Raw genomic sequence first — 23036 nt, forward strand, 5'->3', positions numbered from 1 at the left:
TGCGAGCTGATTAGCCAATCCGTGTCCTGTCGGCGGAGCGAACAGGGAAGTGTGTCCGCCGCGCAGACATAGATATCACAATTTTTTTTAGACCTACTTTTTGATCGTTTAAAAAAAAACTACTGGACGGATTCCACCAAATGTACAAAAGCACGCTTTCCAGTCCAAGCCGCTGCTCCTGCCGCAGATTTGGTGCAAATCCGTCCAGCGGTTTGGGCTGTAGGTGTGCGTGAGGTTTTTTTCCCCATTCACTCTATGGGAAAAGAAGAAGTTTTTGGACTCCCCTATAACTTTGCCCCCCCTAGACCAAACCTCACCAAACTTTGCAAAAAAAATCAGAGTGGGCCATATACTGTTTTTGCAAAGTTTGGTTCCCCCGTCCAGGGGGAGCGAAATTATAAGCCGCCCAAAAAGTGCTCTTCCCAAGGGAATAGCAACTTAACCATAACTACACAGGCACTACTGTGGCTGTGTAATATATATATTGCTATCTGGATCATCCTCGTAGGAGAGGATATGGAAAAAGCACAGAAAAAGGCATTCAGTGCCTTTTTGGAACGGCCACCCCCTCTCATGGGATTGCCTGCACAGGCCCTCTCTGCCTCTTGTTACGAAGGAACCCTGTGAGCAACAGGGGGGTTTACTGCACTGTGGTGCAGGAAATCCTCAAGCCTCTCCGTGGGATCGGTATTCTAATGTTTGCAGTGGTGCTTGATTCCAGTTGACCATGACCACTTTGTTGACAACTGCTAAAAGGATGTTCAGATCCATTGTAATGATGACCTCGTGTTTTCTAATAGCTGGCAGAATTGCTGAATGGACATGTAGTGATAATCCATTTGGATTCAGGGCACGAAGCGGCAACAGGCAGGGGAACTCTACGTCATTCCGGATTTCCGTGCCTATCAATTCTGCCCAAAATTGAGGAGAATGATTTCAAGTTAAAGGTCACAGGAAAGTCACGGAACTAGAGGGTGGGTAGGATTTTAACCCTGATAGATGTGGAAGTAAGGTATTCTCCGGAAGTGGGTCTAACGTTATAGATTGTTAAAAAGGAAATAATCATACTACGACTAATTACAATAATAGTCTAATTGTGCATGTGATTCTTGAGAGCACTCAATTGATATAAAACATGGGGGCTGGACCAAAGGAACTGTATATGTGTTTTTTTGCAATTATAATATCAGACTTTGATGAAATGTTAGGAGCAACTAACTGTCAAATATACTTTAGGATGCTCTTACTAAACAAGGTATATTATATCTTTTTACTTTCCTAATCGATCCTCCCTACCAGCAATCCTCATTTTCTGTCTAAACATTGTGTTAATCTGTCAAATGATTATTGGGGATATTTATATGTAATTTTGATTTAATCTGGTCTACATATGGGTCAATTATTCAATGACAACATACCTATATATAAATGTATGTGATAGGTTGGATGTTTGATTAGAATATATTGCAAATTCTAATAGCCCAGTTAATAACAAAAGGGCAGGTGGCCGGAACATGTGTTAACAGTTGGCCAAAAAGATGGAATAAATCATTTTTTGTTAAAGGTTTAAGACATCTTTTTGCTGTACTGCGCGACGCTGGAGTATATCGCCTGTAGAGAATCCGAACAAGGTTGCCCATACAGTGCCAGTTATGTTATAATATGTAGATGGGCTATCATAGAGCGCCAGCTCGCTGTGTTATGGCTGGGCACTTTCTGCTGGATTCCGTGGCCCAGCAAGGATGAGCCACTATGTGCTAACTGCCTTTATTAGATGGGTTGTGGCAAAACTCTTTGAATTATATTGTGATGTACTCTTAACCAAAAGATGCAGCATGATCTTAAAAGAACACTCTAAAATGACATTGTTAAAGAAGGATCTTACTGGGAATTACTTACTTAATGGGCATATTGAACTGGGAGGTTACCAGAAATGTCAAACCAAGAGTTACCGGGAATGTCAACCTTACTAGGAATGCCCAACTGGGACATTACTGGGAATTTCAAGCTAACTTGGAATTGGCACTGGCAAAGACATACTTTGTGATGGCGCTTCAACTGGTGGAAAACCTGACATTGCCCCAGTGTGAAACCCAACCATATGTCGTTATTTCACTGGTACTATAGCCAGCGGGAGTCTGGTCACTGCTCCAGCACTAAGGCTTGTGGAAGGTCGGCCATTGCCCATCTGACCAGACATGTAAAACAGCACAAATAAGTTCCCAAAGTGAGCCTCTGTCAGAGGCCTCAGTGAGACCTGTCCACTTGCAGGCTGGCCCAGGCAGGTTGGGCCTGGCAGCACATCCCACACTAGCCAGCTTCCAGGCCAGTAGCAGACACTGCCTGGGGGAGAGTCTTCATTGCTTTGTCTATCACTGTTTGTAACCTCGCTGCCCTTTAAGACTCTGCGCCATCATGGAGAGCACTGGCCTCCCTGGAAAGTAGCATTGGCAACGGTCAGTAAATCCGCCTGGAAGAGGTCAGCTAAGACCAGCAATGAGTAACATAAAGAAAACTTCTATAATGTGTGGCTTAATGGACACTGGCAATAATGTGCAAAGTGGCCATACTGTAAAGTAGCAATGATATGCTGAGTGGGTAGACTGGAAATCTGACATGACTTGCCAACTCTGTAATGAAAACTGACAATGATTGTGTCTGAACTCATTTGATAACTGCGGACATATTTTAACCTGGTAATGTGTGCTATGAAGGTTTTCTGAAAAGCAGGATCTGAACCCTCATACTGGGTCTTCATGGAGGAACCTCAAAACCTAGCTATCCCAATTGGACAGCACGTCCTAAGACTTTATGCACTAAGACACTACCGCACATGTTTTTGTGTTTATTGCATGATTGCACCTGCTCAATCTATGTGACCAGTGCCTTGATGCCTAAGGCTTTAGCGTGCTCTACAAATGTTAAAATAAATCAAATAAATACATTATTGATCTTCTAAGCATAACGTAAACAGGTATGTGCTAGCTAAATTTAAATATGCATTCGCAAAAAACGGTCAGATTAAAATCTATTCATCCAAACTATTGCTGTCCTACTTGAGCTGGCGTTGGCAAAGCATTGGGTGGCCTTTCAGCTCATATAGGCAATTAAACATCCCAATTGTTAATGAAAATAAAGATACCAACTAGTCTTGCCACTTGACCAAAAGAACAGCCAGATTCTCTTGAATGAGGAAACAACCTGGCTTTAAACACAAAAGATACTGCATTCGGGGTATCAGGACCATCACCGCAAGGTGCCGATAAGTGCATTAAGTGCCTATGCAGAGACACTGAATGTGGACCCGCTAAAATATGGGTGGGAAAAAAAGTGGATAGCTGCTTTGCTCATTTTTCCTCCATATTCAGATAGGATCGCCTATTATGTGAAGAAGATCATTGGCCAAAATGTTACTAGCGTAATCAAGCAACCTCCTACAAGGTCTCGCCTCGGATAGTGTTCTCAGAAATGTGTTTGCAACGTGGCACAGTTTCCAGGCCTCTGGTGGCCAAGTGCACTGGTGGGTGCGAATGTTGAAGAAGGGACCCACATGGAAAAGCCTGCATTGAAGAAGGCATCAACATGCTTTAGCCAAAGCAGGGAGGACTTGAGTGCCCTTGTGGCAAGGCCTTCCAGGATGGGGTGGGAAAGCAAAGGTAGTCCCCAACTATTTTCATCAGGAAAGTCACTCTGTCAGCGATGTGAACACGACAATAATAAGCTGCTTATTCATTCTACAAAAGTTGCTTAAGGAAAATGCCAAGGTAAAGAGTCATTTAAAAAAATGTTGCTATTGAAATACAATGAGGGAGACTCACACGCCTTTTTAGAGTGATCACTTGGCCTTGTGTGTAGAAAAGGTCGCCACTGAAGAAACATATGAAATTGACACTTAGAAAATATGACCTCTGTGTTATTCAATGTATGAACCTGGGAACAAGAAAGAAATAGGAGTCTTTGATTAAACTAAAAATATGAACAAACTGTTCAAAATCACTAACAATCCACTCATGTAAAGCAATATAGAGGATATGCAGATATTGGAATCAAAGTTCATCTTTGAGTATGAATGAAGGGGTATGTAGCCTATTGCTTTTGTAGCAAAGTTAAAAGTCAAATGTTTGTTTCTTAAAAAGGTACGGGCGGGGTATTTCTTGTCACAAGGGCCTTTAAAACCAGATCAGAGGGGCAGAAGCACTATGTATACCTTTAGATATTCTTCTAGGGGCTCGACAGCATTGAGTCAGGCTTTTCAGCACTCTTTCAGTCGGCGTGGAAACGGTTGAGTCGGTGCAACGGGAGGCAAATACGGTGCTCTTCAAACGGTAATCGGTTCGAGATTTCAAGGTAGCTTGTAAACAGGCAATGTGTAGACCCCCCCAGCTCACCAGCTCAAAGGTGTCTCAATGCGTTGATTCAACTTTAGTGGTGAGGCGGTGAGACTAGGTCCAACAATGTGATGTGGTTTGACAGCAACAATCTTATTGAGGACATTGAAGAGCAAGCAGTTAAGCTCATGTTGACAGCCTGAAGTGGATCAAAGCATAGAATGTTAAAAGCCACTCTGATGTGTCTTGCAGTGGCTCATAAAGGACTAAAAAGTGGTTGAGCCGTCTTGAAAGTGACTTGAAGCAGGAACAGAGACCAATAGTGGTCCTTTTGATTCTCGATTGATGTGTGCCCCTGCCCAGGGTCTCGGAGGAAAAGTAAGTCTTCCTTCTTGCCTTCTCAGCTACGAAGGTTGCCAGAAATTATTGCAGGTGAGCAACTTCGAACAGGCAGAGTCCTGGGTGCCAGTGTTTCAGCAGCAGGCAGACTTTCTAACTGGAGGTCACTCCAAATGTTCCACTGAAATGATTGGCAGAAGATCTTACTTCTTCCTTGGAAATCCTTATCTTCAGCCCAGCGACAGTCAACTTTGGGAAGACAGACACCCCAATAAGGTTCTAGTGAGATCCGTCTTCTTGAGTTGAAAGACGAGTCAACTAAGCGGATGGGGGGCTCTCACACCTATATAGTGATTTTGCCAAAGTGGATTAGTCCATTTTAAACCTTCTGTGAAGGGTCAATCTCATCTGTTGTAAAGGGCTTTTGCCTTCTGATGTTCTCCCAGAGTGCCTTGTCTGCAAGAACTTGGGACTGGGCACAGGAATGAGTGGTGCCTAAACATTTCCAAGATGGTTGGACCCTTCCTCTGGGAAGAGGTCCTCTGCTAATCTCACCTATACTCCACCGCCTCTCATGTCAGCCTGATCCAAGAGACTTGAGTTCAAAGAGACAGTTTCCCCCTCGTGTGACTTCCAGATTGTGCTGGTAGAGCTTCCTTTGAAGCAGTAATTCCCTTCCTAATTCCTGGAGCTATGCCCTATTCCTCTGGGAAGGTGTCAAGGCTTCCCAGACAGAGAACAAAGTGATCTGTCAGGGCTGGGCGCAGAGCCCTGTAGTGGCTGAGCCTCAGCCTAGACATGCTACACATAAGCTCTGACAACACAGGAAGCCAGTCACAGGAAGCCAGTCAGAGGAAGCCAGTCACAGGAAGCCAGTTGATATTAAAATGCTACATAATGGTTTTGGCAAAGTATACGTCTATTTCCTCATAGGCCACTATATCACACCAGTTATAGTTTTATATGTATATTTAATGAAACTGCCAATAGGCCTTTGGGAAACACATATATATTTAATTTCAATAAAGGGTGCCCACTGTTAAGGGCAGCCCACAGCTGTTACAATAGGTTGGATTCCAGCAGGCTGCTTCAGGTATATACATTTTACTCTGTGGCTGCCATGTTGCCAACCCACATGACATTTGCTGGGATGTCAATAGACATCAATGCAATGAGAACACGTGCACTATACTTCTTCAGCATTGAGCATTTAGAAAGGGATGTCTGATTAGCAGGGTTCACATTCTGAGAGAAAAAAGAAGCATCATTCTACATAGTAATACAATGTTTGGGCTCCTACACTAACACAGGTGGCATTTTTTCACATCTGTGTTGGAAGATGCATGATGTCTAGAAAAGAAAAAGTCTTCAACAACCATTGGATTAAAGGATGGTGACTAGAGCAGCAACGACTAAGCTGTCAAACATGTGGCAAGTTGTGCCTTTGGCAGCACAGGCTAGAACAAATTAGGAGGATGCAACTTAATCTTATCATCACACACAACTATAGAGATGAACATCTACAATGGTAGTCAAAAACAAGGCCAAGACTGAGAAAAGTGAAGAGTCTTTGAAAGGATGCATCATTTTGTTCTTGACATATCCATCCTGAGCACTCTCAGAGGAAGGCGAATTGATGAGCTTTTGACAAACAGTGATTGGATGATGATACAAATTGACGACCAATACGCAGAAGGCTCCTGATCCTCAGGTAAGCAGATTTGGAGTATGGGTGTTAGTACCGGCAGATTTGTATCTTTCTGCATGGTTCGCCGAAGCCCTCTCATCAAATGTTGTAGGTTTGTGGTCCTATATGGGTTGAGGAAGTTATAGTATGTCCCATAATACACTCCTTGGGCCCTATTAACCTAAAGGTTGCACAACCCTATGCGCTGGTGCATCATGTGTAGGCAGGGTACGTGCACCCTAATAATTAAGGAAAATCACTCACTTGTGAATACCCACTCTATCTCACTCTCAACCCACACCTACCCACCCTACCCATACTCTCTCTAACGACACCTACCCACCCTACTCTTATTTTCTCTGCTGATGGCCACATGCTAGTCCCTCCACCCACTCCACCCCACACACCATACTCCCATTCTCTCTACTCCTACCCACCATTCCCTCCATTCCCTTTACCCCTACCCCCTTTCCCTCCATTCTCTCTATCCCCACCCACCCTATCCCCATTCCCTCTACCCCCAAACACCCACCCTAACTCCATTCGATCTACCAAAACTCAACCACCCTACCCCCATTATCTCTACTTCCACCCACCCTACCCTCATTAACCCTGCCCCCACTCTCTCTCTTGCCCCACCCACCCTAACAACCTCCACTTTCCCTGCCTTCACCCACCCTACCCCATTCCAGCTGTCTCTATACCTACCCACCCAACTCCTGCTTTCTCTACACTCACCCACCCTACCCCTGCTTTATCTACAAACACCCACCTAACCACCCGACCGCTGCTTTCTCTACACCCACCCAACCTACCCCTGCTTTATCTACACCCACCCACCCTACACCTGCTTTCTGTACATACACCCACCACCCTACTCCTGCTTTCTGTACAAACACCCACCCACCCTAATCCTACTTACTCCACACCCATCCACCCGCACCCTTGCACTCTCTTCCCAACCCCCACTCTCCCTACGCCCAACCTCTACACCCACCGAGCCCCTGCTCTCTCTAAAACCACCCACCTTACACCTGCTCTCTCTACCACCACCCACCCACCCTACCCCTGTATTCTCTACCCCACCCACCCTATTGCTGCTCTCTCTACTCCCTTCCATCCACCCTAGTTCCACTCTCTACTCAAACCCACTGTACCCACGCTCACTACCTACACCCAGCCACCTTCTCCCGACTCTCTCTATCCCCACCCACTCATCCTACCCTATCTCTCTATCCCCACCCACTCATCCTAGCCCATCTCTCTACCCCCAAAGGCCCTGCCCTCTCTACTAAGAACCCACCCACCCTACCCCTGCTCTCTCTACACCCACCCGCCCACACTACCACTGCTGCCTCTACACCTACCCGCCCACCCTACCACTGCTCTCTCTACACCCACCCGCCCACCCTACCACTGCTCTCTCTACACCCACCCGCCCACCCTACCACTGCTCTCTCTACACCCACCCGCCCACCCTACCACTGCTCTCTCTACACCCACCCGCCCACCCTACCACTGCTCTCTCTACACCCACCCGCCCACCCTACCACTGCTCTCTCTACACCCACCCGCCCACCCTACCACTGCTCTCTCTACACCCACCCGCCCACCCTACCACTGCTCTCTCTACAACCACCCGCCCACCCTACCACTGCTCTCTCTACACCCACCTGCCCACCCTACCACTGCTCTCTCTACACCCACCCGCCCACCCTACCACTGCTCTCTCTACACCCACCCGCCCACCCTACCACTTCTCTCTCTACACCCACCCGCCCACCCTACCACTGCTCTCTCTACACCCACCGGCCCACCCTACCACTGCTCTCTCTACACCCACCGGCCCACCCTACCACTGCTCTCTCTACACCCACCCGCCCACCCTACCACTGCTCTCTACAAACCACTGCTCTCTACACCCACCCGCCCACCCTACCACTGCTCTCTCTACAAACACCCACCCACCCTACTACTGCTCTCTCTACACCCACCCACCCACCCTACCACTGCTCTCTCTACACCCACCCACCCACCCTACCACTGCTCTCTCTACAAAACCCACCCACCCTACTACTGCTCTCTCTACACCCACCCACCCACCCTACCACTGCTCTCTCTACAAAACCCACCCACCCTACCACTGCTCTTTCTACACCCACCCACCCACCCTACCACTGCTCTCTCTACACCCACCCACCCACCCTACCACTGCTCTCTCTACACCCACCCACCCACCCTACCACTACTCTCTCTACACCCACCCCCCACCCTACCACTGCTCTCTCTACACCCAGCCCCCCACCCTATCACTGCTCTCCCTACACCCACCCCCACCCTACGACTGCTCTCTCTACACCCACCCGCCCACCCTACCACTGCTCTCTACACCCAGCCCCCACCCTACCACTGCTCTCTCTACACCCAGCCCCCCACCCTACCACTGCTCTCCCTACACCCACCCCCACCCTACGACTGCTCTCTCTACACCCACCCGCCCACCCTACAACTGCTCTCTCTACACCCACCCCCCACCCTACCACTGCTCTCTCTACAAACACCCACCCACCCTACTACTGCTCTCTCTACACCCACCCACCCACCCTACCACTGCTCTCTCTACAAAACCCACCCACCCTACCACTGCTCTCTCTACACCCACCCACCCACCCTACCACTGCTCTCTCTACACCCACCCACCCACCCTACCACTGCTCTCTCTACACCCACCCACCCACCCTACCACTGCTCTCTCTACACCCACCCACCCACCCTACCACTGCTCTCTCTACACCCACCCACCCACCCTACCACTGCTCTCTCTACACCCACCCCCCACCCTACCACTGCTCTCTCTACACCCAGCCCCCCACCCTACCACTGCTCTCCCTACACCCACCCCCACCCTACGACTGCTCTCTCTACACCCACCCGCCCACCCTACCACTGCTCTCTCTACACCCAGCCCCCACCCTACCACTGCTCTCTCTACACCCAGCCCCCCACCCTACCACTGCTCTCCCTACACCCACCCCCACCCTACGACTGCTCTCTCTACACCCACCCGCCCACCCTACAACTGCTCTCTCTACACCCACCCCCCACCCTACAACTGCTCTCTCTACACCCACCCCACCACCCTACCACTGCTCTCTCTACACCCACCCCCCACCCTACCACTGCTCTCTCTACACCCAGCCCCCCACCCTACCACTGCTCTCCCTACACCCACCCCTACCCTACGACTGCTCTCTCTACACCCACCCGCCCACCCTACGACTGCTCTCTCTACACCCACCCGCCCACCCTACCACTGCTCTCTCTACACCCAGCCCCCACCCTACCACTGCTCTCTCTACACCCAGCCCCCCACCCTACCACTGCTCTCCCTACACCCACCCCCACCCTACGACTGCTCTCTCTACACCCACCCACCCACCCTACAACTGCTCTCTCTACACCCACCCCCCACCCTACCACTGCTCTCTCTACACCCACCCCCCCACCCTACCACTGCTCTCTCTACACCCACCCCCCCACCCTACCACTGCTCTCTCTACACCCACCCCCCACCCTACCACTGCTCTCTCTACACCCAGCCCCCCACCCTACCACTGCTCTCCCTACACCCACCCCTACCCTACGACTGCTCTCTCTACACCCACCCGCCCACCCTACAACTGCTCTCTCTACACCCACCCGCCCACCCTACGACTACTCTCTCTACACCGACCCGCCCACCCTACGACTGCTCTCTCTACACCCACCCGACCACCCTACCACTGCTCTCCCTACAACCACTGCTCTCCCTACAACCACCCCCCCCACCCTACCACTGCTCTCCCTACACCCACCGCCCACCCTCCCACTGCTCTCTCTACAACCACCCGCCCACCCTACCACTGCTCTCTCTACACCCACCCGCCCACCCTACCACTGCTCTCTCTACACCCACCCGCCCACCCTACCACTGCTCTCTCTACATAACCACCCGCCCACCCTACCACTGCTCTCTCTACACCCACCCGCCCACCTTACCACTGCCCTCTCTACAACCACCCGCCCACCCTACCACTGCTCTCTCTACACCCACCCGCCCACCCTACCACTGCTCTCTCTACACCCACCCGCCCACCCTACCACTGCTCTCTCTACAAACCACTGCTCTCTCTACACCCACCCACCCACCCTACCACTGCTCTCTCTACACCCACCCGCCCACCCTACCACTGCTCTCTCTACATACCACCCGCCCACCCTACCACTGCTCTCTCTACAATACCACTGCTCTCTCTACAACCACTGCTCTCTCTACACCCACCCGCCCACCCTACCACTGCTCTCTCTACACCCACCCGCCCACCCTACCACTGCTCTCTCTACAAACACCGGCCCACCCTAACACTGCTCTCTCTACACCCACCCGCCCACTCTACCACTGCTCTCTCTACACCCACCCGCCCACCCTACCACTGCTCTCTCTACACCCACCCGCCCACCCTACCACTGCTCTCTCTACACCCACCCGCCCACCCTACCACTGCTCTCTCTACACCCACCCGCCCACCCTACCACTGCTCTCTCTACACCCACCCGCCCACCCTACCACTGCTCTCTCTACACCCACCCGCCCACCCTACCACTGCTCTCTCTACACCCACCCGCCCACCCTACCACTGCTCTTTCTACACCCACCCGCCCACCCTACCACTGCTCTCTCTACACCCACCCATCCTACCTCTGCTCTCTCTACACCCACCCGCCCACTGTTCTCTCTCTAAACCCACTCTACCCCTGTTCTCTCTACATCCACCCATCCAACACCTGCTCTCTCTTCCCCCAATAGACAAAAGTATCCTCTTTTGATTCTTACAATAGGGGGAAATCCTCTTCCTGTAAAAATAAGCTAGCAATCGAGCATAGAGAAATAGCCGCCTCATCACTTGAGGGGTTGGGTTACGTATTTCTTCCGCAAAGAAGTTTGAGTCAAAACTAAGCATATTACAGCACCTTTTTTTCAGGAGAGTTATTTTTAAAGAGGGGATTTACAGGCATTTACGAATACATGCAATGTCAATGTCATCCTGCTTAGCTACCTTACAAGTTTTGCGCCTCACGTCTCATCACTCAATGGTCAAAGTCAAAATCTTGTTGCCAATGACGGCACTAAAAAATCACTCCAAATCACAGAGGCAGTTAAAGGGTTTTTATCAAAATGTTAATGGGCCCACATGTCCTCCCTCCAACTACCACAACTCCTCCCCACTTCTAATACTCAAACACACTACTTCCACTCAGTACCATGCACTTCACAATCACTCGTTACGCTAACTCTGCTTTCCACACAAACAAACAAAGAACCACTTTTACTCACTAGCCAGTACCTCACCATCTCCAAGCTTCTGCTGCTTCTCCTTCTCTCCTGCAGGTGTCTTGGTCTTCAACCTCCTTCTCCTCTGACGTCACCCAGATAACCCACAGTTCCTGCTTCCTGTTGCCCTTCTACACACCCCTACCCCTCTCTGGTTTGGCTCTCTATCCCTGGCCAATCTGGCTCTGTCTTCGCACCCAGCAAGGTTTGTATGTGGCCAAATTTATGAATAGGGGCCAAGCCCCATCTTCTTTCTCTGCGCGGGCCCGCCTTGTAACATCAATGGCTGAAGGCTCCAGTTCATATCCGGGAACTTGGTTCATTGTACAGCACAGGTACGTTCTGCTACTGGATGGGGCAGTATGCCCTGTATTAGTAGGTCTAGGGTTGTCAACTGCAGCTCCGGGTGATCACCACATCTGCACGGTGGTGCCATAAAGTTTCCCGAAATGCCACACACTGCAGGTGCTGCAGTTTCTGCCTTTCACTACCGGTTCTTCTCCTGCATTGGCTGACTGCCGAGCCCTGCAGGGCGTATCATTGGTGGTTAGGTACTCATCTCCTGGTGGTGGGCGTGTAGCCTGGGACCAATGTTCCCTCTCGGATGCTTGCTGTTGTTTCCTCTTTTGGGCGCAATGTCACTGTGAGAAATAAGAGAACAATCGCAAACATAACATCTTGTTGAGGTATGGCATGAGTCTAAGGGGGACTGCTCAGAAATTGGTCGGAAATTGGGGCCCTCTCAATGCCCACAACCTTCGTCAGTGGCTCTGGATTTCCTCTCCTTTCCCCGCTTGACAATGCCAGCATCTTGGCCTTGTCACAATGTAGATCCCCAATCACTGAAGTACCAATAGCGAAGAAATTGTACATGACCAACACGTCAATGGTGTCACATCTTACACTGAGGATATTTAGTAGTAAACAAAAAAATGTAAACCTTTTCAGGCGGCCAAAGCGAGGTACCTGCACCAATTTTCAAACAACAATTGGAGCAGTTGTCCCCTTTTTACACTGTATAGTCAGTGGCTATGCAACAGCAGAACTTCTTGTGATAGGGTTGTGATGGGGAAAGCTTTTGTGTCCAAGGTCCTTGCACTTGGCAATGACCCATCTGTGGCGTCTTAACAGGCCATGCGCTGGAGCTCTTTTAAGTCAGTTTACATAATCAATACAATGATATTCACATTAACTGCAGCTATATCATAGTTTGATCTCAAATACTGGTTTGAAAAATATATCTTCACCTTGTTTGCTACTTTCATGCTTTGCACTACTGCATCGTTTGTGTTCTTGTGTTACAGCCAATATTTGTATTAGCAATCTCATGCTCCATTCAGACATTCTGGCATATTACAAATCTATGATACAAGATTCCCCAGCCACTCATCCTCACTCAGGTCCACAATCCATCAGCCCACCAACACATTCACTCGCTCACCCAAACTACCCACACATTCAAACACGCTGTTACTCATTTACCTCTTTGCACATCCAGACAACCAGTCACTCATCTAGTCACACTCACCTCACCCGCCCACAACTCCCAAACACACATGCACTCACATTCAATTACTGACCTATCACTCACTTTCTCCCCCAAGTATCAGTCACTGATTTCTTCATTCACCGGAGCACCATCTTGTGTATCCTAATTGCAATAATAGGTGTAGGTTGGTTATCAGTAAGAAATGTATTCTAGTAAAGGCGCTCAAGGGTGGTTTGGTTGGATATCAGGTGCCATAGACTAAAAGGAGTGATGCTGTGGGAACTAATGCTAATTTGTTCAGTATACAAACAGCTCCATGCGAAGAGGGGGTCCCCAAAGGCGTGCACGAACAAAACTGGTTTAATCTGCATAGTTATGAAGAGTCAACACCTGGACCATTGTTGGTATGAATTGTGGCATAGTATGGTGGACCTACCACAGAATAGGAAATATCACTATTGCCATAAGAATAAATACTTCACACACTCACTGGCACTAATCCCGAGTGCTTATTTCTTCAATTATAGTTTATAAAATATACCGTTTGCTGAGCACACTGATGATAAAAAGAGTGGAGTAGATCGAAGCCTGGGACCCGTTTAATTTAGGGCACATCCAGTTGTTGAGGTGTCCACCTAATTGACAGGCGCTCAACCCTGCAAAAACCACTGTTGCAGAGAAAGTGCAGCACGTGAATGCCTGTATGCTTCAATGGACTGTATACACTGCAACAACAAAACAATCCACACATAGCCTTGCGCAACAGCACATGAAGGCTACTAACCGAAAAAACACACCTGAGCTCAGCGAGCAGTGTAAACCAAACTGAAGCTGCCAACAGCACATCATAGCGCTCTTGCTCTTTTCAGCCACTGAGTCCAACTAAATTACCCCCCACCTTACCCTCTTGCTTTACAGATCCACCAGAACACCAGGGATCCGCGCAGGTGGTGATAGTGCACGGTATAAATAATGTTTAACATAACATAACATACATTGCACAGGGCAAGCCCATAAAGGTGAGGGTGGATGCATCGAACCCTTTCGAAGGACAAGGAGCCACCTAGTGGTTAAAACAGAGCGGAATCTTGGAAGGCTGGGTGTGGCATGTATTCGGGATAAATTGGGCCCAAAATAGTGCAGAGATGTGCAGTGCACGATCAGCCAATAGAAGATAGCGATATGTTTACATTTCTCTCTCAAGTACTGCATGTAGGTAAAAGGGAGTTCCTTTAATTTTTCACTTCAACCTTGTAGCCAAAAAGTTTAACAATGGTGAGTTAAAATGGGAACTAAATGTGCAGTTTACCAATGTGGGCCCTGAGGCCTGCAGGCGTGTGGTGCGATATATAAGAATTCAAATAAATTAATAAATAAATATAATAATGTTGCAAATAATGGCTATTCTTAAGGAAATATTTTTGACAAGAACTACTTGTAAATAGATGCCTTGCTTCCCTATTTGTACAGGCCTATTGTAAAGGTTGTTTTGCGGATTGATCCAGTAAAGGGACCTTAGCAGCAATCCCAAGTTTCAACCTGAGATGTCACGTTGGATCTTCCTTCTCAACTCTGTCTACAAAGCTCTGGAACTCAACCTGAGGCATCTGCACACAGAGGTAGACCAACTAGCCTTCAGAAAATACCTCAAAAACTACCTATTCATTAATAGTCTAGTAGAGTGGCATGCTTCAATGCCAGATCAAATGGGAGCATGTCGGACAATATCAACCAACAGCCATCCCAGACTCAGATCCAAAGACCCACCGGTAACTATCTGAAAGACATTCAACCCCAAAGGTGAGCTGCTTCAGACATACTACAACATGAATAAGAAGGACAGACCACGACCCAATAGACATACTCCGATGAACAATAGGAACATCAGCCGTGCAAACCAGGACAACACTGAGATAGGACTCTTTCGGGTAAGAGTAGCCAACACGGAGCATACGCCTGCTCACAACACCTCAATATGAGAAATCTGGAGATCGTCCTCAGTCGTGTCAGTCTACTCTGTCAAAATGGAGCCCGGAACTGTAAGAACTTTTCATATCTGTGGAGGACAACATGTCAGGAAATGCCACTTGTGAGTCATCCGCAGACTGGAACTCAAACCATTCAGCTTAGTACTAAACTCTATAACAGGTGTCCTCAATAATCCCAAGCACTCTAGCATTCCCCAACTAACCTACTTACCTCACCATCTCCTACAACCTTGCACACTCACACACCACCTCGCACACCTACGTTTTATGCCTCCTCATGCTACTTTAACACTTATGGAGCTATGCCAAAACTCAGATCTTTGAATCTCTCACCATGTCTACCAAGCAAGTGGCTAACACCATCTGGCAGCACCTTCATTTTTTAGATTTTGGGATCTTCTCTCTTGATAAAACACATACCCACTTGTCACTGTCACAAACCACACAGAACCGTACCAGCACCAGGCTCGGATCGGCCTATAGGGCAATGCACGAACCAAACAGAGAAAATGTTAGTGAAGGACAGTTTTTGGGTCAGAGTAGGCTACATTTTTGGGCCAATGTGGGGCAGTTTGATGAGTAACTTCACTAAGTGGATAGTAGTTTTGACCATTGGTGCTGAATAAATATCCTTTAAATTGCACAATTTGCATCACATTTTATCAACAAACTCCCTCGTGGATACTATTTAAATAGTCTGTCACAAAAGGAATGAATTGCCATTTGAACTGTGGGCCACTTTTTAATTGGCACCAGAGATAATTTTATGCCCGAGTCCGACCCTGACCGGCACGCAGGACTCGGGTACTTAAGCATGCACTCGTATACGATATTATATGATAGTTTATTTAGATAGCGCCTATACACAATGTGTTTCAAAGCGCTTCAAGGCAAGGGAGGGAACAAGGGAAAATACAACGACATTCTTACAGGCCAGGAACAGTAAGGATGTGAAATTAACTATCGTACTCGGCCTGACGACATTTCAGATAGTGCAAGAGCTAAGACATAGATGCCTAATGGCTGATGCACGCTTTAAAAAAAATGTGAATAAATAAATAAAACATCTCCGGTTTTGCACCTCGTCCTCACTATCCCTCTAACACCCAAACCTCTTTTCTTGAATAAGCCCCCTAAAATGGCGCAAGTGTGCTATACTTCCCTTTTCATTGCATTAGGGCCTGACCCCTTTTTTAGTCGAGTTCTCTGCATCATTGTATACATAAGCCATTCCCGGAGTTGCTTAGTCCTTGATCAAGGCTGTATTTTCCTAGAAGCCAACAGTATACTTTGCAACGAGTCTGTCACTGTGAACAAAAACAATGCATTCGGTGACCAAGGGCCTTGGCTTCCTCTTCTCGTCGCATGACGGGTGCAAAATAGACTTCCACCCACAGGAAATGCACGGCCACTGGCGGAAGGTAGACTCTCATTGAAAACGCCAAGGATTTCTAGGAGTTATTAAAAGAAATGCTGGTTCACACGGAAGTCTAATTGAGTTGTTGATCCTCCCAGTCTATATTTAGGCTACACTGCACCTTGTTGACTCACAGGCCTGTTTGTCTGTATTTCTGGCTAAGATTCAGCTTTGCTCTTAGACGTTCATGGCTGCTCTGTCAGACTTGTATCCTATGAATGGTCGTCTTGGCACCATAAAGTCCTGTCTGATTGCCCCTTCATTTTTACAAATCCTAGATTTGACGTGGCGTATGTATACATTAGGGACTTGGCCACTTGTGGGTTCCTTAGGTTTGAGTCAGGGTCTTGCAGTCAGCCATTACTTGTCAGCCAATGTCTTCCCGGCCCATCTGCATTGCTCAGCTGCATTCTGGAAACCACTCAAGGATAGGAATTTCCTTGACGTGAATTCTTGTTGGGATAAAGCAGCACAGAGGTTTTCCTGGTAGCGACAACATCCTGTGTTATTTACCCAAATTGTTCTTGCTGTCAATGTTTCTTCTTCCTTTGGACTTAGTAAAGAATAAAACGCGTGGCACCTTTCATGGCACTGCCGTGATTCGGTAGGAACCTGCGATTTTCTTGAGTGAGCAACTATTATTTCATCCACGTTCCTATTGGTCCTCAAGCTGGACCAAGATGTTCTTTATATGGCTAAACCTGTGACAGTCATAATGATTCAACTGCTCAAGTACAAAAGCTCTTCTATGTACCATTTTTCTACTGAAACAGTCCATCTCTACTCCTATTACGCAGCAGCGACTCCGTGTTTGGCGTGTATGTATGCGTAAACAGGTGACCTGATTTTTGCTATGCAAGATTGAGGATGTCTTTGCTCATGCAAGAGGGCATGTTCGTGGGCTGGAAAATTAACTCGAACCCCGTGCCAAGAAACCAAGGTAGCCACTCATCCCTATTCGTAACAAAGAGGTATATGTGTGGGGGAAGGACGCATGAGCGGCAGCGGCTAGTGCGCGGCCATTTGCACATTTGTCCATAGATAAAGATGGTTGGTGAGCAGAGTTTGAGCTCACCAAGGGTTCCCAACTGAGGAATTTGCAGCCTTCACAGTCAGGCCTTAAGCCCACCTCAGAACATGGCAGGTACAAATCAGGCAGAGGAAGAACCAGCACCCTCAAACCAAGCTTCTTTACAATCTTTCATGGATCTTCAAGTCATTGCAGAATCACGATCAGGTGTGATTGGGTATGCAGAAGCAATGCCTAGTCAACGTGATGTAACATATGGGTGTATTCTTCACCCAGTCCTTCTTGGGATGTCGGGTGGCAGGGACATCAGAGCACAAGAAGTGTGATCCTCTGTTTGGCATATTGACATTACCATTGAGTATAGGCACTTTATTGATTCTAGGTGCATTTTAAGTATAGCCACTGTAATGAATCTAGATGCATTTTTATTATAGCCACTGAATTGAATCTGAGTGCATTTTAAAGTATAGCCACTGTATTGAATGTAGGTACATTTTTTAGTATATCCACTGTATTGAATCTAGGTGCATTTTTTAGTGTAGCCATTGTATTCAAACTAGGTGCATTTGTGAGTACAGCTGCTGTATTGAATTTAGCTGAATTGTTGAGTACAGCCAGTGTATTGAATTTAGATGAATTATTGAGTACATCCACCGTATTGATTTAGCTGAACTGTGATGTAACTGTACACTAGCCCTACTAAAAACTCTCCAATATCCTGAATCCTCAAACAATGACCAAAACACACTCATAGCTCTACCGCAGCAAAAACCTAAAACCTCCACAAACTGCACACAATCCACAATACACAACAAGAAACTAAACCAATTACACACAAATCACCCCATACACACTCATACACCAAACACCACATAACTTCTACCAGCTGAAAACTGACCAGCACACAGTGGCTGTTTTTTCCGAACTGAAGCCACCAAACAGCACATCAAAGCTCTGTAGCGCTTTCCCTCTCTATGGCACTAACTGCTTCCTCCCACCCTCCTTCCTTTTCAGAGCCGCCAGATCGCCTGGAGACCATGAACATGGCAGCAGTGCACGGTATAAAGCACAATAACAACATATTGGGCACACCGAGCTCGTCCCCTGGGATCAGGATTAGGGCGCATTAACATGATATAACAGATCTTCAAATCCACATGTGATTTGTTGGGGAGTTAATCCAGGTATGTAGCTGCTCCAATCTCTCTGTGAAAGGACACCCAGTGAGGGAACACGAGATACAATCCCCCCGAAAACGTGTAATCAAGACTGCTTGTAAAAAGAGGGGTACTCTTGGTACAATTGTTGTGCTGATCCATACTTGTACACTGGTTCACACTTGAGCTATTGAAAACGAACAACATTTAATTTTCAGTTTAGTTAGCAGTGTCATGTGGCACAGTAGCCTGGTTAGGAACACATCGGAGAGATGTAGGTTTAAGAGAAAAACACTGTGAGCACACATTTATTTCAGAACTGCACATGACAATGTTACCACATGTTAAACCCAGGGCTCAATCTTATTAATATCACCTGTGTGGTGGTGCTAAATGTATTTTCTTTGCATTTATATCGATCTGTGTTTTATGTCATGCCACATGCAACCAATGGCCACTCTAGAGACCCAAGAGTGGAAGGGTAGGGAGGATGATGAGGGGGGAGTCGATGGGTGGGCAAGGAAGAAGAGGAGGTGGAGACAAAGCTGCAGACTGTGAAGCTGGCACTCACATTCAAAATTACTCAAAAGAGGGCCATACTCGCGCTTCTGCTCTGGTAATCACACACACATGCATAGTTATACAGCATGCATACTGCAGCACACAGAATGATACACATGATAGGCTATGGCACACAATGATTACAGCTGATACGTCAGGCCAGTGAATGCCAGCCTTAGATGTCCAGCCTTCCAGGCATGGAATGGCATCCTCGCACCAAGGGGTAGGGAGGGGGGTGCCTAGATCTCTGTGGATGAACTCCAGGTGACCTATTGGAAGGCTCTTCTGAAAAGGTTTATTTTGGGCGCTTCACAGAACTTCGGGTGATTGGGTTACGTTCTTAAAGTTAGTGGTAGGTAGCTTGCCCGCAGTGGTTACGTTCTTAAGGTTAGTGGTAGGTAGCTTGCCCGCAGTGGTTACGTTCTTAAAGTTAGTGGTATGTAGCTTGCCCGCAGTGGTAACGTTCTTAAAGTTAGTGGTAGGTAGCTTGCCCGCAGTGGTTACGTTCTTAAAGTTAGTGGTAGGTAGCTTGCCCTCAGTTCTGGGCATTGGTGAAAAGAAATGTTATTAAGCGCAGTCGTGACATGTTCATCAATCTCCCTATGGCTTTTCAATCTTCCTATGAAACCCTCAACTAATATCCTGAGAATTCAAGAATCGATGGCATACAGCAGTCTCTGCTTTAAAAGAGACAAACTAGCCGGAATAGTCTTTGGTCCTCTATAACATATCCAACATTTGTATGGACTTTTTCCCGAACTGACCAGGTGAGCCACTTAGGCCTCGCCTTTGACTATGACCTTTCATTCATGCTACAGATAAATAAGCTTTAAAAAGTTAACACGCTCCACATCCCGGGAGGATAGCTCAGCCGCATCGTGTTCGCCTTGGAAGCAAAACAACACAGGTTCGATCCCGGGTCCACGCTTAGAAACCTCTGGGTATTTAAGCGCATTATAAATACGCAACTAAGAAAAGAAAAAAAAGACAATTATGCAACTAAAAAACAAACAATTCCTGTAACAGCGCCTCGATACCCGCGGGCTGTGTGACTGCTTTAAAAATGCAAAAAATAAAATCAAAAATAAATCGTTCCTTTCTTTGAATTCCAACATAGCTTCCGTCCCTTTGCAACTGCACTACTGTAAGAGTATGTACATTGGTTTCCCCAAAAATGATTAAACAACTCAAAATCACTCAGAGCCATGCTTCATGTATGACTATGAGGATGAAGAAAACATGAACATATTTACCTTTTGACGCCTACGCATCACCCGTGGGGATGTATGCAGAACTAGTCCTACATACCTGCAAAAGAGGATCAAACCTTACGTCCCATCAAGGTACCTCAGTGTTGTGTTCTTCCTCAGCCGATGCGTCGGCAGGAGGTAGGGACAAGAAGGCCCACGCGTGGAGGCCTTGCTCGCGCTGCTCCGGCTGGAGCACAGATCACACAGACACGCTTGGCTGGTCGTAATGCCCGGAACTGCCTCCGCGGAGTGGGGCCAGGGCTTTTATTGGATGCCTTGCAAAAATACGACCAAAATACACAAAACATATACTTCTCCCAAACACCCAGGCTTCCCTCTTTTATAGAGTCACTTGTGGATTCGTTCACCACTCATAGTCTCTGAGCCTGGCCGGAGGTCGGGTGGTGGTTCTTAACCCATATCTTCCACCCCTGGAACTGGCCCCCAGTGTTCCCTCGGGCGCCTCACCTTCAATGTCTGGCTCACCAGTTTCTGGTTTGCTCAGTTGTTCCTCGGCTCCTCCCGCCAAACTGTCTCCACCCTGCGGGTCCTCAGGTTCCTTGTCCCTCGGCGGATCTTCTTCTTCTTCCAAGGGGCACTCGCCGTCTGTCCACAATTTCCTCAGCACTGCCTTAAACCATGACGCATTTCTCGTCACCCGTTTCCTTCCTCTTTGCACCGTTATCATGGTGCCTTGCCGTTTGCTGACTGTCCATGGGACTGCCTCATAGTGGGTGTCCAGTTTGGATTTTGTTGGATTTCCCATCATGACCACTTGATCGCCCACTCGGTGTTCAGATTGCTTTGCCTGCCTCTTGGCGCTCATGTGTGCATTTGCAGCTGTCCTTCTTGATTCTGTTCGCTCCTTGTCGAGTGTGTCCGGGCTTCTGCTCGGGTGATGTGGTATCGAGGATTTTATTATGGTGCCAAACATTAGGTCTGCCGGTGGGACACCTGTTGTGCTGTGCGGGGTGACTCTGTAGTTCCACAGGAACCGATACAAGTCAACCTGCCAGAGGCTTGCGTTGACCCGTGACAAACGCAGTACTTGGTAATTGTCCGCATGAAGCGTTCCACTTCGCCATTTACCTGCGGCCATCTTGGCATGATGTGGTGATAGCGGATGTTGAGCTCTTTGAGATATTGTTTGAACTCTTCCCCTTGGAATGGTGGGCCATTGTCGCTTCTGATTCTTGTTGGTAGTCCATGTGTCGCGAACATCTTTTCGATCGCAGGAATGACGGCCTCGGCTGCCGTAGAGTTGACAATCTCGACCTCTGGGTACCGAGAATGGTCGTCAATGGCCACCAGTAGGTGGATGCCTTCCTGTTAGTCCACGAGTGGGGCGTGGGTGGGGTGTCTTATCCCCTGCCAGGGTCCTGTTGCGCAGTGTGGATGGCACCTGGTGTGGAGCAGCTGCGTGTTGGTGCAGATCCAGCATTGTCAGGGGTTCAGGAGAGGTCTTGTGATGCCATGCAGCAGAAAGAAGGCAAAAAATTACACTGTTGCGAGGTGCGGCTATCAGCTGTTTTTCGTTGGCACGCATGCCGTTGGTGTCTCGTACCTCGTCGCCAGTGTTGTGTTCTACCTCAGCCGATGTGTCGGCAGGAGGTAGGGATAAGAAGGCCCACGCGGGGAGGCTTTGCTCGTGCTGCTCCGGTTGGAGCACAGATCACACAGACACGCTTGGCTGGTCGTAATGCCCGGAACTGCCTCCGCGGAGCGGGGCTTTTATTGGACGCCTTGTGTCACCGCGTAGCGGGACGCAAGGCGGACATAACACTCAGATTGTCAATCAATGGCCCAATATTCACTCCTAAATTTAGAATAAGACTCTCCTAGCAAAACGTATTGGCAGCAGTATGCCTGAACCTATGGAACTCTCTCCCGCAAACCTAAGATTTCAAGATGGCCACCTTAAGTTTAGGAAGGCACTGGAAACGGTCTATTCTCTCAGTCTCTTTAAGGCAAATGGTCCTCCTTATGCGCTTTGGTGTAAGAGATTGACAGCTTCTAAGCCTACATACGCTTGACATGTTAACATGCTCCCAGTCCTCCAGGAATGCAAATGTATGTTTAGAGGAGAATGCCCTGGAACTCCCCTGCACCCTATGTTCCAGGCCTCACACCACATTCCAATCTACACTTACTCACACACACACAGCTCATCCTGCCAGGTGCTAAGACACAACAGATTGCTATCAAATTCTTGTGCTTCTTCCGGCCCCACCTGCTCTCCCCCTCCCATGTCGCTCTGAGACGACGATTTAAATAAATAAAAGTGAGTGATGTAACAGGAAAAAGAAAGTTCAGTCCCATAATTGGTGGCATTTGAATGAAGAGAACTAGTCTCTTTCAGACAGATTGGGGACCCATTAACGGTGTGTTATTTGGCTGGTGCACTGAAATGGTCCATGTT

This window comes from Ambystoma mexicanum, chromosome 6q (assembly GCF_040938575.1).
Source record: "Ambystoma mexicanum isolate Mex_15411 chromosome 6q, UKY_AmexF1_1, whole genome shotgun sequence".
Lineage (NCBI taxonomy): Eukaryota > Metazoa > Chordata > Amphibia > Caudata > Ambystomatidae > Ambystoma > Ambystoma mexicanum.